Genomic DNA, 14,709 nt, shown 5'->3' with positions numbered 1-14,709 from the left:
CACATCAACCAAATCTTCACTTCGGTCTACCACCCTCAAGGGAATGGCCAAGTGGAGCGCGCGAATCAAAGTTTGTTAAATGGGCTGAAGAAAAGGTTGGAGGGAGAATCCCATTCTTGGGTCGAAGAGTTACCTAATGTCCTGTGGGCGCACAGGACATTAAGCAAAACTAGCAATGGCAAATCCCCGTTCAGCCTAACCTATGGGACAGTGGCTATGATCCCAGCAGAAATTGGATGCCCATCCCATAGGGTACTCATGATGAGCAAGACTGATAACGAGCGCGAAAGAAGATTGGACATCAACTTGCTTGAAGGACGCAGAGAAGCGGCTATCATCAATGAAGCCAAATACAAGAAAAAGCTGGAAAAATATTATAATCAGCGCGTTAAAGAATGCCACTTCAAGAAAAATGATTTTGTCCTTCGAAACAATGAAGCTAGCTGCGCGATAACCCCAGGAAAAATGTCCCCCAATTGGGAGGGACCTTATCAAATTTCAGAAGATTTGGGGAAAGGCGCGTACACTTTAAAAGATTTGAATGGAAAAAAGATACCGCGCGCGTGGAACGCGGCACAGCTTAGAAAATGCTTCATGTAAAAGTTCAAATATGTAATCAAGGCTTTTAAGCCATCATGAATGATGATTCGCGCTATCTTTCAATATTTGTTCTATTACCTTTGCATACATGTTTCACACTTCCTTTATTAATTTGGAGCAATATGACAACACTATATTGACTTCAAAACAAAATAAAACGAAGTAAAACATACATGCGCGAGCCTTAGCTCAAACGCGTTAACGAGTCTTAACTCTAAAACGTCAGGGCCATAGCCCAAACCTACGAGCCTTAGCTCAAACACGTTAATGAGTCTTAACTCTAAAAACGTCAGGGCCTTAGCCCAAAACAAAGAGCCTTAGCTCAAAACACTCACAAACATCCATCTTACTTCCCGCGCAGCCTGATCATAAAAATCCCTAAACACAACTAAGGCAAAGTACATGCCAAATCATAGTTGTTAAGGTCTCAGGTCAAGGTCGCGCGCGGAATCATAGTGGATATCTGAGTAACACATGCTGACATGTAATGGCTAAAACTCATAATTCCATATAAAAAGCGCGCGACAACGACGCGCAAAAAAGGAACGGTGAAAAGTCATCGCGCGTGTCAGCATAAACAAGATACTGCGAAACCACTTACAAAATAGGACTACGGTTAAGTAAATAATTTCCTTACAACCTGGTTCTTATTTTAACGTGCAAGCATATCTTATATCTATACAAGCAAACATGAAGAGATGAATGGAAATGCGCAAGATGTGAAAAAGGGAAAACAAATTTCATTCCATAGCATTGAAATTTACAAGTGTGATGAGTTACAAATTACAAGTATAAAAAAAAAATATAAAATTTGATGAAGGGCTTCTCAAGTCTCCACGTCGACGTCAGCCGCTTCATCACCCTCATCATCTCCCTCAACATCTGGCGCGGCCCGCTCCTCATCTCCGAACTGACCATAGTCAAGTTCTTCCTCCTCAATGGAGTCTTCTATCACGACGGTGTCAGGAGCAAATTCTTTCGCCGCGCCAGAGCTGCTGGCAGGGGCAACATCCCCCGCGCCACCATCATCGCCACCAGCCCTCTCGCATTCATCGAGCAACTTCTTTAGCGCGCCGAGGTCGGGCTGGTCAGCAAGCGCAGCTATCTGCAAATCATTAGAAAAGTATTGAGTACAAAACACTTGGAAAATTAATCAACAAAAACTCATTAAGGTCGAGGTACCTGCATAAGGATGGGGATGGGAGTATTCATATACTTCTCCCCCACAGCGGCGATGTCCGCGCAGGCCGCGTCGCTCTTGTAAGGGTACTCGGATGGGTTCTTCTTCAACATGCCATATTCATACCCATCCGTAAACCCTTCAGCTCGACCCACCAAGCGCGCGGCAGCATTGCAGTCCATCACAAGGGCCTGAAACTCGGCGGAATATTTCATCGCCAAAGCGCAACGAGTCATGCCCTGTGACACCAGCCATTGGCGATCCTGCGCGAGGCCAGCAACAGACGTCTCGAGGGCAGGAACCTGTGAGTTTAATAACTCAACAGTTTCCTTGGTCTTTTTTAGCTCCTCTTTATCAGACGCTGCTGCCGCCAAAATTTTTTCTTTCTCCGCCTGCGCAGCATCAAGTGCTTCCTGGCTGGACGCTGCCGTCGCCAAGGCTTCATCTCTATCGGCCTGCGCGGCCGCCAACTCCTTCTTCAGGCACGCAACCTCGCTCTCCAGTGATGATTTCTCAGTGATACTCTGGACGATAGCTTGGTCACGCGCCTCCGCCTGCTGTTCCAAGACACGCACTCTCCGCGCGTACTTGGCAACTTCGGCCTCCGCCACCTGCTGCTTCTCCCGTGCAGCTTGGAGCTCATGCCCGCGCTTAATAAAGGCGGTGTTGGCACTTGCTCGGTTTTCGCTGAGTTCCGCCTGGAGTTTCTCAGCTCGTGCGCGAGCATCAGAAAGGTTCCAGGCGGCCACCTTAGCCTCTCGCTGGGCTTCCACAAGAGCATCGCGTACTTTAATATAATCACGACGAAGCTCCTGGGAGGCAGCAAAGAAAGCCGACCCAGCGAAAATATGGTCATTCAGCAAGTCCGCGCGGGTGCGCTCCTCCTGATACCTCCTTTCAGTAGGAGGCACGGCATGAGCCCAGAAGTCCTCGCATACGCCCATGGATTGGAAGGAACTGTCTTCATTAATATTCCATCTCGGGCGGTAAACGTGGTCACCTTCCTGCAAAACACAAGAAATGTTCTAAGTCATAAAACATACTTATATGGAGGTATACGCAGCGGAGCAACAAATTAAAACATACCTGCGGGGATGAAGCAGAAAAGTCAGCGCCAGCCCCACCTGAAGTCTGCGCTGCGAAGTCTTGTGGCATCGCAGGGCTGGCGCGGTCTCCCAAGGAGTCCTCAGCTTGAGCCCCCTCATCCTCCTCATCTTCAATAGGCCTCTTCTCCTGCGACCTGGAGGGCTCCAAACCAGTTTCGCGGGGTGGGCTGCGTGTAGGAGGAGGCGAGGGAGGTCTCGGCGTCGCCATTTCGGCGCGCAATACGGCTTCCTGCTCCTTTGTAATCCCAATAAGGGGAGACTCAGCACTAGCAGGAGCAGGAGCAGAACCAGCGGCGCCGGTAACGGCGCCAGGAGTGTCACCAGCAACTTGTACGCCAGCTACAACTCCTATAAACAAATCAACAAGGAAAATTGGTTTATGACTGGATCCAAAAGAAAAAATTCAGAAGACAAATGTGCAAAACATACCTTGGCGCAATTCTGTTCGCGCGGCGAACATCGCCATAAAGTTCATTCTACCCTTTTCAGAGGGTAGAACAGGGGACTTAGAAGCAGCCCCCGGCGCAGCCTCAGCACCTTGTGGAGCCTGCGGCTGATCTGCGACCGTCGCCGGTCCTGCAAACATTCAAAGGAGCAAAGGTTTAATAATAATTCAATCAGATGAAGATAAACAAAGTATACCTTTCGCAGGCGCGGTACTGCTTCTCTCTTCAGCCGCGCGAAGGGAGGAGGTCACGCCACCATACCTCAAGTGGACAGGAGGTCTGCCCACTTTCACAGGCAGGGAAGCTAAAGAAACCTTGGTGGTAAACACCTGGGTTTCCTCAGGTCCCTTCGTTTGAGCATAGGGATGAGCGACAGGGGTGTCGTCTTTCTTCTGTCTCTTACTGCCCCCTGCGCCGGATTTCCCCTTAGCTTTGCGCTTTAGTAGGGGCGCCTCCTCTTCCTCCTCCTCCTCTTCCGCGAGCTCCAGCTCGTAGTTCTCCAGCGCATCTACAGTACATGCAACACAAGTGTTAGCAAAATTTGGTATTCTAAAGGAATAAGCGTAAGTGCGAAGGCTTACCAGGCGCGTCGCTATCAAAATCAAATGCCAGATCGACAGGGATGAACATGTCATCGAAGCGATCTGGGAAGCCCACCTCCCCAGCGCCAAGCGCGACGGAGCCACCCTCCACTTGATCATCATAAGCGGCGTGGATATAATCCTTGGTGACTGCGCAAAAACAAGTCAAGTGATATCAGCAAAAAGAATTATGCTCGCGCAGAAAAAGAAATAAAGAAACGAAATAAACTTACACAACCCGTCGACTTGGAGAACGGGCTCAAGCGCGCTGTCGGCCCACAGCCTACTCATGCCGACCCCCACCAGCGCCTCCTCGCGAATTTTCTTGGCGGGGGATGGTTCAGCGGTCAGTTTCTTAACCCAGGCGCCGGTTGGGTTCTTAATAACATCCGCATCCGCGGGCGCAGAATCGATCCCGCGCATCGTCATGCGGATGGGGATTACACCAGCCCTGATGTAGAAGAACCTCTCAGACCAGTCATGAAGGCTCTTGAATGACACGGTGCTGCACTTAACCTTCTGAGTGCGAGGAATAAAGGAGATCCATGAATCTTGGATCTTGGGCTTGTAAAAAAATTGAAAGCGCCGAGGGGTGGGCTCCTCGCGCTGTGATTTGCACATGAACTCGAAATGAGTCATGCGCACAAGTCCAAACGGATGGACTTGGGATATATGAATCCCGAAAAAACGTAACACCGCGCCTACAAACTTTGTCATCGGAAGACGAAGGTTGCAGTGGGTGAAAAAGTGGGTGTACAATGAAATATAGCCGGCAGGCGGGTCCGCCCGCCGTTTGCCCGGCCACAGGCAACATGCAGCCAAACACAGGGGGGAAACCCTGTGACGAGATGAGGCTGTCGAGATCGACCTGCCTCAATTTGCAGGGGATTTCATTCCACCTTTTCGTGGCCTTGGTCCTCCCTACTTCCTCCGATGTGGTCTCAACAACCCTCTTCCCCTTGCCCTTTTGCTTCAATGTCGACATCACCACAGACTTCACACGGCGTCTTCGAGAAGCAATAGAGGTGATTGAGGGGTTAGAGGAGTCTGAACTATCAGACATACAACTGCAGCAGCAGATAATCGAAGATTCGAAACGATGAATACACTCAAATCAGAATATGAAAGGCAGAAATTCGAAATTTGGCAACAATGAAGATGAAGATAAAAAATTTTTCCTAAGGGCCTGCTTTTATAGGCCCAGGAGAGAGAAAAGTGGTAACTGATCGGATTTCACGCGCCCCCACTCGCAGCTGTAAGCCAACGTGGTCGCGGCACGTGTCCTTGACACTGTTTGAGGTGACATGAAAACGTAATGGACCTGCCACGGAGCATAGACGCGCCCCCACACGCAGGTGCAAACCAATGCGAGCGCTACACGTGTTCAAGACAGCTGTGCGAGGGGACATGAAAGGCAACTGTAGCACCTCGAGCACACGAAACGTCTGACACGTTTACGGCGCACGTCACCACCAACTAACCACGTGTTTTGACCCTTCGTTTCAACCAAATGGATAGAACTTCGCACAACGATGGTAACAACCAAGAAAACGACAAAACCCCATTAAAAGGCCAAATCAGTAAGTCTAATATCTATCTTACCGCGCTCGCGCGAGATAAGACACACATTAGACTGGGGGGGCTTGAAGAGGTATGTACCCGCCTCAACACCGAGCAAGGCGGGTCAACCCACAAGATAAACACATTATGAAGGCACAAAGCCAAAACCTATGCGCATGGCGCATACAAAACATGCTCAGGCATCATATGCCCAGGCACACATATGCTCGCGCATCACATATGCGCGCGGCGCATATCACATGCTCGTGCATATCACATCTGCCCAGGCACACATATGCTCGCGCATCACATATGCGCGCGGCGCACCAGCGCGCGGCGCATATCACATGCTCGTGCATATCACATCTGCGCATGAAATATCTGCGCGTGAGAATAAAGAGAAGACCTCGCGCATCCTCAGGATGGGCGCATATCACACATGCACATAATCGACCTCGTCCTTATCCAAATCAGGATTAGGGCAACCTTGATTGTGCATGTCAGACAACCTTCCAGAAGGCATCTTTTTAAGGAGTAAGAATATGCTGATGTTGACAGCTGCCAAATGAAAGGTCGACAACTCAGCATGACACATGTGCTACCACGTGATTACAACCAACGAGAAAGCGCCAGGTGTCCCAGAGGACACGTGGCGCAGTGCGATTGGGGGAGGCCAACGAGGTTGAGCCTAATCAGTGGAAACCCTAGCACTATAAATACAGCATCAACTCCATTTTGATGGACACATTCATACTCAATCATTGACAGTTACAGGCAGTGATATCACATTCAATCATATTGAATTACATTCACTCACAGTCAGTTACATACAAACACACAGTCACACAATCAGAGAGTATTCAGCTATTAAGCAATACTCTTGAGATTCCCTTACTCACACATATTATTATCTTCTCCTACACATACTTATTCTCACGCCGGAGGGTTACCCCAAAGAGGACCCCTCTGTCCCTTTCTGAGGGGTAAGTTAACGGCGCTGTTCATTTTGTAGGTGGAAGAACACAGATCCAGAAGAACCATCGGTGAAATAGTATAATCACACCCGAGGAAAGTAGATCTGCTACCAGTGAGTAGATCCACGTTTCTTCACCTAGGTATGAAAAGATTTCAATCCCCTAAAGCAAGGGATTGTGTTCCCTTGAGTTTGCCTATAAATATGTAACCTAAATTATCACCCAAAACACACTTCTCTCTTAAGAACTACAAACTTGCACTAATCATCTTCCAAGCATCCGTTGTTTTTCATTTCCGATCCTGTTACTAGGTAAGCCGAGATTATAACCTTGAGATATACTTTCCAACCCTTATATTCTCCTATTTCTTGATCTTAATATATATACTTCTTGTTATTTAATCGTATTCTAGACCTTCAATTCAAAGGCCAACACCAAGAAAACTCGAATCTCGATTAATCCCTTAACAAGAACCACAGGTGAGTCTCACAGCCCCTATTTTCACTGTTTTCACTATTTTTAAACTGTTTTCGGGGCGAGGGACACGTGCTTAAATTACGATTTATCATGGTATACTTACAAGTTATGTAAACGATTGTGTTTAAATTATGTTTCATGATGAGCAATGCAAACGGTTATCTATGGTTTACGATTGAAGAGGTATGTACCCGCCTCAACACCGAGCAAGGCGGGTCAACCCACAAGATAAACACATTATGAAGGCACAAAGCCAAAACCTATGCGCATGGCGCATACAAAACATGCTCAGGCATCATATGCCCAGGCACACATATGCTCGCGCATCACATATGCGCGCGGCGCATATCACATGCTCGTGCATATCACATCTGCCCAGGCACACATATGCTCGCGCATCACATATGCGCGCGGCGCACCAGCGCGCGGCGCATATCACATGCTCGTGCATATCACATCTGCGCATGAAATATCTGCGCGTGAGAATAAAGAGAAGACCTCGCGCATCCTCAGGATGGGCGCATATCACACATGCACATAATCGACCTCGTCCTTATCCAAATCAGGATTAGGGCAACCTTGATTGTGCACGTCAGACAACATTCCAGAAGGCATCTTTTTAAGGAGTAAGAATATGCTGATGTTGACAGCTGCCAAATGAAAGGTCGACAACTCAGCATGACACATGTGCTACCACGTGATTACAACCAACGAGAAAGCGCCAGGTGTCCCAGAGGACACGTGGCGCAGTGCGATTGGGGGAGGCCAACGAGGTTGAGCCTAATCAGTGGAAACCCTAGCACTATAAATACAGCATCAACTCCACTTTGATGGACACATTCATACTCAATCATTGACAGTTACAGGCAGTGATATCACATTCAATCATATTGAATTACATTCACTCACAGTCAGTTACATACAAACACACAGTCACACAATCAGAGAGTATTCAGCTATTAAGCAATACTCTTGAGATTCCCTTACTCACACATATTATTATCTTCTCCTACACATACTTATTCTCACGCCGGAGGGTTACCCCAAAGAGGACCCCTCTGTCCCTTTCTGAGGGGTAAGTTAACGGCGCTGTTCATTTTGTAGGTGGAAGAACACAGATCCAGAAGAACCATCGGTGAAATAGTATAATCACACCCGAGGAAAGTAGATCTGCTACCAGTGAGTAGATCCACGTTTCTTCAACGATGTATGTGCGCCAGAATTCGAGTAAGTGATCACTTTACCATTGGAACTCTAAGGGTAGGGACTGCTGGTTTGATCCACCCACTCGTAGGGGTCGCACCTCTTTGCATGGACGAGTGCCTAGAATGGGGCAGTACTATGGGATTGAGCCCGCTCGTAGGGGTCGCGCCTCTTTGCATGGACGAGCGCCTTGTTTTCCGGCACAACGTCCGCGCGTAACCCGCGGGACGGTATTACAGTATTATTCGCTCGTAGTGGCAGCGCCACTTTGCATGGACGAGCACGGCTTTTCAGAAATGTCCACGCGCAACCCGCGGGACGGTATTACACTATTTTAGCTCGTAGTGGCAGCGCCACTTTGCATAGACGAGTACGTTTTCCAGAAACGTTCGCGCGTAACCCGCGGAACGGTCCTAACAGAAATATGTTGTCAGATCTATGTTTTCATACGGTGTATCAAGAATATGTTTAGACATGAAATCAGAAACGTGTTTTAATATGATTTTCGCCAAGACTATGACGCGATACGATTTATCAAGTTACTAAAACTTGTGAACTCACTCAGTTTATACTGATTCAAATGTTTTACGTGTCTTTCAGGAGATAACTAGGTAGCGCATGGAGTCACACTTAGAGCACCTCACGCTGAACATCTAAAACTAGCTTTTTGGAATATTTTAGTTCTATCCCTTCGATGCGCGTGGTTGTTCTTGCCGCGCAAGGGGATATGGCGTGGAAATCTTCAACAGTTTTTATACTTGGATGTTTTTATGTAATTTTTAAACAATGTAATGTATTTGTATTAAACATTTCATGCGCAATGAAAATCTTATCTTGAATGTTTGCAATGGCCCGTGCTTAAGTATCAATCCCCCACTCGCGCGCGCCCGGCTGTTTCCGCCGTTCAGGGCCGGGTGTGACAAAGCACCCCACTCTGGTCCAAGATCTCTTGGAGCTTCTTGGCATCTTCCATGGCCAAGGCATCATGAGCCTGCTGGATCCTCTCTAATTTGGCTTTAAGTTCCTCATTCTCGATGCGTAGAGGCTCAGCAGCAGCTTCAGCCTTGGTGGCCCTCTCGGTTGCGTTCCGTGATGTTTCCTTAGCCAACCGAAGCTGTTAATTAACAGCTTGGGCGGCCTTGGAACGGGCCTCGAGACGAGCCTGAACGTCAACCTCAAGGGCCTTGAAGGCCTTCTCCTTTTCCGCAGCAACGGCGGCAAGCTCGCATTCTCCTCCCGGATAGCCCGCGCTTGAGCCACTTCAAGGCTACGCGCCGTCTTTAACTTGTCGTTTTCACGACAAAGTAGCTCGACGAGCGGCTGCATCCGGGCGAGGAGGATTCGGAGCTCGTTGGACAGCCTACCTTCATGGTAGCTGGCCATGGCCTCCCCCAGCGCACCGCTTGGGGCGGCGTGACGCGCCCATTCGACGCAATCCTCAGCAGTCCGGAGGGTCGTTCCCCGGCTGATCTTCCACCGCGGAGCGTACACCTCGTTGGAATCACGAACTGCAATAAAACAAAAAATAGTTAAGAGATATCCATGAAAGGGATATAGGCCAAAATAACCCTACGCACCTGTAGGGTCGACAACAGGCCGATAGCCACCAAACCCATCACCTGAACCTAAGGGATATCCATCCAAAAGGTCAAGGAGACGGGAAGGAGGCAAGGATTGGCTAGACGCCCCAACCCCAAACGTACCTGAAGGACTGGCCGTAGTCGCAGGCGCCGGAGGAGGCATGGTGGAGGCTGCCGCGGTGGAAACCAACGGAGGTGAACTCACCGGAGGTGAACTCACAACCGTGGCCGCGGCTGCGGAAGAACCCGAAAGAGAAATCACCGCCGACTTAGTGATGGATTCTGTGAAAATGGCACTGACGGCCGGCGGGGATAATGTTACAGCTGGAACAGTTGGCTCAACGGGATGAGCAACTGAACCAGTACTGCAAGCAGGCGTAGCCGCCTGGGTCATCGCCTCGGGTAGGTTGACCAAACCTACCTTCATGGGTCCAGAGCTGCTCCCTCCCGCTCCACTTTGGAATGTCGTAGCATCCACGCCTGCACGAAGACAAGATATATAAGTATAATAGCGGAAAGATATGAAGTTAAAGTTATGTACACTTACGGGTCTTTTTGAGCTTGAAGGTGCGAACAGGCGGGGACGAACCCGATGGAGCCGGCCTCTTCGTACCGGTCACCGTCGTCGTCCTGGGCTGCTCGGAGGTGACAGCCGTTTCAACCTCCGGAGCAGTGGTCTCAACACCACCTGGGTTCCCCGCCGCCTCTTCACTCTCGGTCTCCGACTCAGACCGGTTCACCTGGTCGGCGGTGGAGGCTACCTTCGCCTTGCCCTTCCCGCCAGCAGCCTTCTTCTTCCGCGCAAGAAAAGGACCATCTGCGGATTCCTCATCAGAAGATGACAAGATTAGAGGAATTCCGGCAGAGGTTTCAGCATTCAGAGGGCGAGGGTTAAATAGTCTTTTACCTGGTCGCGTGGCGCTCAGTATTTCGTGGCCTGGCGGGTAGGCCTCCACAAACCGATCCGCAGTCTGCGCAAGGATGGGCAACTCGTTCTCGTCAAGAGCGCGAGTACCCAACCGAGCGGGACCGTCAGCTTCCCGCGGATGCAGGAGGGACTGCAAGTCATTTCCCTCTGAAATAAAAAGAAAAACAGTTAGAAAAAACCTTAAATCAACAAAGAAGACGGAGCATACCGTAAGGGATAAAGTTCAAACCGTATTCAAGTACGACGGGAATCTGTGGTGCATCCGCCCCAGCATCCTTCCACACCCTGCTCATACCGAGCATCACCATCCCGGACTCCGGAAAGCGGTAAACCGGAGTCTGGATCCGGGAAATCTTGGAGAACCATTCCGCCTCCTGGTAGTTGGAGGCGTGAAGGCTGGGGAGAGCTCTCCCGTTATTAAATGTCATCGCTATAGGGACGACACGGGCAGAGATGTAAAAGAACTCCCGCTTCCAAGACCGAAGACTGCGCTCGGTAGCGCAGATCTTCAAACCCTTGATCCGGGTGACCAGGGTGTACCAGCCTTGGATGCACCTCCAGGAGTAGAAGGTCATCAGGCGGTCGACGTGGGGATCCACGCCAAGAATGAGGCACACCCACTCAAAATGGCGGATCTTGGCGATCGCCATTGGGTGTACCTCCGTCAGGTGCACACCGTGTCTATCCAGAACACGGTATACAAACTTCGTCAATGGGAACCTAAGATTCCCATAGACGAAGAAGGCGGCATATACCCCTATTTTGCCCTTGGGGGCATCGTACACCGTCTGGTGTGGCTCCGGAAACTCAGGCTCGAACGGCTCAAGCATGAACTTCCGGACGATGTACCGGTAGAGCTCGATGGGAAGAGCACACTGGCATTCGCCAGCAGTGCTCTTATCGTCCTTATCGGACGTAGACGTCGGGTTCTCGACATACAAGTCAGACTCCTCGACGATAGCTTCTGGATCATGAGTAGACGACATGTTTTGGAGTTAAAGAATGATTTCAGGAGAATGCTCGACAGAGAATATTCGCCGTTAATCGCTTAGAAGGAGAAGAGAGAAGTGAAAGTGTGGATTAAAAAGGACCCTCTCCCCCTTTATATACTCATCGCAATGAATGCGATGAATTTAATGCGGAGGAGAGAGAAAAGAGCTGGTGCAATGAAACTATGACACGTGGAAAAAGCAAGCTGGCAACAGCTGTTGACGGGACGCGCGCCGTAAAATCCGCACCCACGCGCCCAAAAAATCGCGCCCACGCGCCTGAAAAAGCGTCTGGAATGACCATGTACTGTCACGTCGCCATAACTTCCTGCACGTCCTGACACTGTCAGAAGAAACCGTCGGACGACGTTTCAACAGTTTGGACTGTTCTTATCCTTTCACCAACTCTTCGAATTTCAAAAAGATTCAAAAAGATTCAAAAGTAAGCGGGACTATACCCCTTACCTTGGCAACCAAGTAACTATAAGACGGGTGCGGGTACAGTGTCAAGGCAAAACCCTTCACATATTTAGCACCCGCAGGGAATTGAAGCCAGGAATACCTTGGAAGTAAAGTAACTATAAGACGAGTGCGGGTACAGTGTTAAGGCGAAACCCTTCACATACCTAGCACTCCGCAGGGAATTGAAACCAAGAAGGATCTTCTGGGCCATGCTTGCGGAAATGGGAATAACATCCCCGCATAGTGGGAACGTCGAGAACTAGATTGTTTGAAGCTCCAAGATAGAATTGGTTGTTTTAACATAATTGATCACTATGTTCAAAACTACCAAAACCTCATGGAGAATCTACACAAGTGGAACTCAACACTCCTGACTTGCGAGGAGGTTACACACCTACCCGCATCATACCCAAAGATCAAGCAGAAAAGTCGGGAATTTCTGCGTGACATTAGGGAAACCGCGGGAAGAATCCCCACGGACAACCTTAAAACCAAATCCTTTTCAAAACCCCTTGATTAAGTCCAAAGTTCACCTCACTTATTAACAATTCATGAGAAGAACATTGGACTGGGGGGACTTGAAGAGGTAGGTCCCAGCAGAGCCCAGTTGGACCCGCAAGACTCACCTTGAAGAGGGACTTTTGCGCAAGGACCAACTGGTTCCGCAGGACCCACCATGCTCAGAGATGAAGACCTTATGCGCAGTACGCCAACTGTTCCCGCAGGGAAAGCCTCCCAATGGTGAAGTACCCAGCCTGTCCCCGCAGCTGCGGATACAAGCCATCAGGGAAGGCTACCCGCACTAATAGCAAGGCTACACGCACAAGGCACACTCAATAATTCAGTGTCACCTGAAGGAATGAGCAAGGCGGGAATACTCCCGCCCAAATGAGCCAGTCCGTATGCTTCTGGAAGATCTTTTGTACTATACCTGCCAAGGTATGGACAAAATAGACAAGATCTGACCAAAGCAGCCCATGAACCAATCACAGGGTGACAGCTCACCGACAAACAGTACGAGGAGCATGCTCTAGTACTGTTTGTCACTATTAGCCGCTGACTAATCACCAACCCTTGTCGTGGCACGCACATAGCCTGCAGTTGGTGGAAAAGGAATAGTACACAGCCGGCCTGGTCACTATCAGCCGCTGCCTACCCACCAACCAGCATGGCACGTGCGTAGCCCATAGTTGGTAGAACAGGAATATTCTACAGCTGGCTGTACCTGCTTGGAAACCTACCTTCGGCTATAAATACTCCAACACCTTGGAACGGTATGATCATCTGGTATTTTACCTTCACTAGCTATTTCTCTCAATATACACTTATATTCAGAGCAATCTCGTCTGATTCTCACGCCGGAGGGTGGTCACAAGGAGGAACCCCCCCCTTCTCAGTGACGAGCGCACGGTGTCTGTTTTGCAGGTCATCTGAAGAACATCCTTCTTTGCCGGACCTAACCCTCGTGGGAAACATTACTTAACCCCCAGATTATCTGTAATCTGCCCGGGGTCCATTAGTGTTTCTTCAGTTACCAATAATCTTATCCTCCAATGTGTTGACAATCCGGTAACCCAAGTCCATATAAAGATCCGGCAAATCAAGAAACGGGTCATCCGTTACATCACTTTGAGGTGAAGATGAAGTACATGTAACTTGATCAATTCGGCTCGGCTTAGCTTGGTTTCCAAGGACTAATGTGGCGGCTTTAACCGCCGCGGCTTGAATGTCTCTAGGGGAGTTGGAAGCCGGCTTAGGGAACCCGTGAGCGAGTTCGGGGAAGTTGAGAATAGCTGAGCGTCCTTTGATGGCCACGGCGGCTACATCATGTGCTCTAGCCGCCATCTCAGGGGTGTCAAATGTCCCGAGCCATATTCTTGACTTTTTCTTTGGCTCCCAGATTTCTGACACCCATTTTCCCCAGCTTCGCCTGCGTACCCCACGGTACACTGTATGTTGTTGTTGCTGCTGTTGTTGTATATTATCAATGTCGGTTTTTTTTGTTTTTTTGGTAATATCGGTATCAGTGAGTTCTCGGTTTTTGGGCCGTTTAGCGGCGGCGGCAGTGTTGGTGGTGGTGTGATTCATGTTATTCTAGACAGTTTTTGGTGGGTAAAGATATGAGAGCATGTGGGAAAATAAGGTTAGAACTAGAAGTCTTGTCTTGTCTTCGTCTTGTAGAGGAATATGAGAAGTGTTGGTTCTTACATATAAGTTAGAGAACTGAACTATTTTTTATTGTTGTAAACTTGTACTTGAGTATTTTGTTTTTTAATAGTTTTTAAGCTTTCTAAGATAATTATTTTTTTTCTTTTGGTTTTAAATAGGGACTGACCAATGAACATGAAAAATAAGTAGTCCGGTCTGGGTTTTCTTTTTAATTGTGTTTTTTGGTAGAGACGTGCAAATAAACTGGTTAACTGAACTAACCCAAAATTCGAACCAGTTTGATACTGGTTTGGAACCGATTGAAATCGTAGTTTTAAACCCGGTTTGTAATTTTTTCCACCAAAACTGGTTAACCGAATCTAAACCGACCAAAACTAGGCAAAAACCGGTAAAAACTCGAACCGAAACCGATCAAAACCGAACCGAAACCGATCATAACTTGATCATGAAACTG

General features: G+C 48.8%; 1 pseudogene; it reads right to left on the bottom strand.

The window, feature by feature from the left end:
- Positions 1-13,613: 13,613 nt before the first annotated feature.
- On the bottom strand, positions 13,614-14,285 carry LOC143589250 (ethylene-responsive transcription factor ERF039 pseudogene; annotated as a pseudogene).
- Between the last annotated feature and the right edge of the window lie 424 nt (positions 14,286-14,709).

This window comes from Bidens hawaiensis, unplaced genomic scaffold (assembly GCF_021521415.1).
Source record: "Bidens hawaiensis isolate Kalapana, Puna unplaced genomic scaffold, B.hawaiensis_p1.1 tig00037285_1, whole genome shotgun sequence".
In the NCBI taxonomy this organism is placed as follows: domain Eukaryota; kingdom Viridiplantae; phylum Streptophyta; class Magnoliopsida; order Asterales; family Asteraceae; genus Bidens; species Bidens hawaiensis.
This window is presented reverse-complemented; position numbering and strand designations above follow the sequence as displayed.